Genomic DNA, 4,597 nt, shown 5'->3' with positions numbered 1-4,597 from the left:
ATCCCAACTCACAACAACATGAACGCCACAACAAAATGGTGTTTCTGAAAGAAGAAACATGACCTTGTTGGACATGGTCAGGTCTATGTTAAGCTACTCTTCACTTCCTCTCTCATTCTGGGGATATGCACTTCAAACGATGAATTACATTTTGAATGTATTCCCATCTAAGACCATAAGCAAAACGTCGATGGAACTGTGGAATGGAAACAAACCTAGTTTGCACCATTTCTGCATTTGGGGCTGTCCTGCTCATGTTCTTAGACCTAAATCAGGGAAACTTGATTCAAGGTCTGAAGTGTGCATTTTTGTTGGCTACGCTCCAGAAACAAGAGGAGGTTATTTCTATAGTCCCAAGGATCAAAAGGTATTTGTCTCCACAAATGCGACCTTCCTTGAACATGACTATATGAATAACTATAAACCTCGGAGCAAGGTATTATTGGAGGAACTCACAGCTGATAAGATCCCATCACAATCATCTTCATCATTAAATGATAAATGACAAATCGAGGAAACCATGATTCCTGAAAGAGAAATCCCGGTGCAACGTCGTAGTGGGAGGATTGTGAGACAACCTGTTTTCTACGAACATGAGGCACATGTCCTTGTTTTTGATACAGACAAGGACGATCCATGAACCTTTAAAGAAAAAATGGATGGTCCTAAAAAGGAGAAATGGCAAGAATCCATGAACCAAGAAATAGAATCGATGTATTCTAATCCTGTATGGGAACTTGTGGATCCACCTGAAGATGTCAGGCCCATAGGGTGTAAGTGGATATACAAGAAGAAAAGAAGTGTAGATGGGAAAGTAGAGACTTTGAAAGTGAGGCTATTAGCCAAAGGTTACACTCAGAGAGAAGGTGTTGACTATGAAGAAACATTTTCTTTTGTGTCCATGCTCAAATCCATTCGCATCCTCTTATCCATAATGGTTGGCAATGATTATGAGATATGGCAAATGGGCGTCAAGAAAACTTTTCTAAATGACTATTTTAATGAAAGTATCTATATGGTACAACCAGAAAAATTCACAAAGAATGGGGAAGATCGAAAGGTGTGCAAGTTACTGAAATCCATTTATGGATTAAAGCAAGAATCTAGATCTTGGAATATCACTTTTGATGAAACAATTAAAACATATGGCTTCAAGCAGAATGTCGGCGAAGCATCTGTGTATAAATACATCAATGGAAAAGTGGTGGTTTTCTTAGTTCTTTACGTTGATGACATTTTGCTCATTGGGAACAATGTAGAGACATTGTCAAACGTGAAGAAGTGGCTAGCCAAAAAGTTCCAAATGAAAGATTTGGGCGAGGCGAGCTATGTTGTGGGAATCCAAATCCTAAGGGATGGGAAGAACAAGCTCTTGGCACTTTCTCAGGCTAATTATATAGATAAGGTGCTTGAAAGATTTTCTATGGAGAATTCCAAGAAAGTTTAGTTACAGACCAGACATGGAATTGCTCTCTCCAAGGAATAATGTCCTAAGACACCTCAGGAGGAAGAGGATATGAGAAAGTATCCCTATGCTTCGGTGGTTGGGAGTCTAATGTATGCTATGTTGTGTACTAGTCCCGACATATGTTATGCAGTTGAGATTGTAAGTTGTTATCAATAAAATTATCATTTGGAACAACACTGGATTGCAGTAAAGCACATTCTCAAGTATCTCAGGAGAACAAGAGATTGTATGCTTGTATATTCGGGGGGTGAGCTGAACCCCAATGGATACACTGATTCTGATTTCCAATCAGACAAAGACAGTTAAAAGTCGACATCTGGGTTAGTTTTCACTCTTGGTGGAGGAGTTGTTGTCTGGAGAAGCATTAAACAATCCAACATAGTTGATTCAACCATGGAAGTTGAATACATAGCGACTTGTGAAGCAACTAAGGAGGCGGCTTGGTTGAGGAAGTTCTACACTGATCTGGAACTAGTTCCAAATATGGATAAGCCACTAATCTTGTACTGTGACAACAGTGGAGCAGTAGCTATTTCCAAAGAACCGAGAAGCCACAAGATAGGAAAGCATATAGAAAGGAAATACCATCTCATAATAGAGATTGTACACCGAGGTGATGTGACTGTTATGAAGATAAGGTCAGAACATAACCTGGATGACCACATTTATCAAGACACTTCCTGCAAAGTTGTTCATAGGTCACGTGCGCAATATGGGATTAAGGGAGATGCCTCACTTGATTTGAGGGCAAGTGGGAGATTGTTAGGATTAATCCCCTAAAAGCATGTAAAAACATTTTATTGGTTTTAAATAAAAGTACAATTTTATTATATTTGAATGTTATAATTATTGTTTGAATTAATTATATGATAATATCAAGAAAATTCCCTATTCATTCATGAGAATATAATCTTGTATTAGTACGAGAGAATTAAGATCATATATATTGAATAAAATAGTCAGTAACATATTAAAATATGGAATCTTTAATGAATGACTACTAGTACGGTTTGTGTTGCGATAATTTTGCTATGCAAGTGCACACAGTCGCAAATTCGTAATAAAATGGTAAAACCAAGTATCGTCCTCAAGGACTGATTTATCAATTACCAGTCAATTAATTTCTTGTTCTATTTGATGAATTGAAATTCTTGATTTTTGTAAAATACAGCAAAAGAAACAATAAAGTGCAGAAATAATAATCGAAAATTAAATAGAATAATAACTAATAGTAAAGCTTTTAATTTAATCACTGAGAAACAATTAGGATATTCAATCTCATCAACTATCCTCCCTATTATTCCCTAATGCAAAGTGTGAATTCTTCTTATTTTTACCTAATTCAATTAACAAGTTGATACAGCAGCCTATAATCATACTATGAATTATAAACTCAACCTAGGTGACAATTTCCTATATTTCTATGGTAAATTGAACCACAAAGGTAGCATTAATCTCAATCAATTTAATAACAGTTACACAATTAATTCAGATACTTTCGTTCTAAATTAAAATTATGTCCAATATAACCACAGCAGAATTAAATCTCACTTCTCAGATTTTGACTTAATAACATATATATATCTGACTAAAGATGGCCAATCAATAATCAATCTATAAGAACAGGTCATATGGAATTGAAGAAGATTGAAGAAGAAAGAAATTAAAATTGCATTAGGTCATAACAGAGATTCAAGTGATTCAATTGAACATCCTAAACAGAAAATTAGTTCATAGTCATAGTACTAATCACAACAAAAACTAAAGATAACATCAGGAAGAAAAACATGTAAAAATACTCTAAGCTTGAGCCTTCAAAACCAGAACTTCTCCCTTCGTCCGTACGTCCGTTTTTCTTCTCCTTTTCGTCATTTAAAACCTAGGATTTCAGATTTTTAAAGAGGCGGGCCGCGGCCCTACATATACTATGCCGCGGCCCGTGTCATAATTCCTGGGCAGAAGATCCTCTCAATGCCGCGGCCCTCTGAAGCCATGCCGCGGCCCGCATCAACGATTTCTGGGCAGAGTGCCCATCTATGCCGCGGGACTCCCTAGCCATGCCGCGGCCCGAGAATTTCCTTAAAAACATTGCTTCTGTTTCCCACCTAGCCGCGGCTCCACTTTGCTCATGCCGTGGCTCTTAAGGGATTTCTCAATTCTTCAAGTTTTCATCCCAAAATTTCACAAACACTTCCAAATTGTGTTGAGAACCATTCTTTATCAAAATATGATGGAAAACTCGGTTATTTCTTCCCTTTCTTTGGCATTTTCTTCCACATGCTCAATTCTTCCTGATATTTACAAAGACAAACAAACAAAGCATAAACCCGCACTAAATGAAGGAAAAACAAAATAAAAGACTACTAAAAACATCACCAAAACATGATAAAAACTAGACTCAACAAACTCCCCCAAACTTAACCTTTACTCGCCCTCGAGTAAAGACCAAGTTAAACTAACAAAAAGAAATAAACACAAACGAACAAGCTAAACCATCATTACCATCTACAATGCTTTGCCAAAACTCATGAAATCTCAATTACAATATTTATAACCAGAATTTAAGCTCAATTGCCTTAAAATCCAATTTATACAGTTCAATTAGGGAAATCAATAATATATCATGAAAATGACTACAACACTTGGATTCTATCATATATGCTCAACTCATTCCAGACAATTCCACAAACCAACTCTTCAATATGCTTGCATTACTTGACCTTCTCCACTAATGTCAACAACACGTCTTTTGAAATCAAAAGGACTTTCACAGGTTATAGTGTTAGGCTTAGGCGAGGGTAGATGAAATTGTCATTTAGGCTCAATCATTACCATAAGCATAAAAACCTTGAAACCAACCAAATTTCTCTTTACCACACCAAAAATCACCCTTTTATACAATTAGAGAGAGAGATTACAACACTTTTCATTATTTTCTTCTTTTCTTTTTGTATCATTTTTGCTTTGCTTATTTTTTTTTTTTCCAATCACACTCCCCCAAACTTAATATTTTCTATATATATATGATCAAGGAGTGTGACAAAGTGATCTTTTTTTTTTGTTTATTTTTTTTTTGTTTATTATTATTATTTTTTTGTTTTTTTTTATTTTATTATTATTATTATTTAT

The sequence above is a fragment of the Humulus lupulus genome, chromosome 4, assembly GCF_963169125.1.
Source record: "Humulus lupulus chromosome 4, drHumLupu1.1, whole genome shotgun sequence".
Taxonomy (NCBI): domain Eukaryota; kingdom Viridiplantae; phylum Streptophyta; class Magnoliopsida; order Rosales; family Cannabaceae; genus Humulus; species Humulus lupulus.
Note: the sequence above shows the minus strand (reverse complement) of the source record.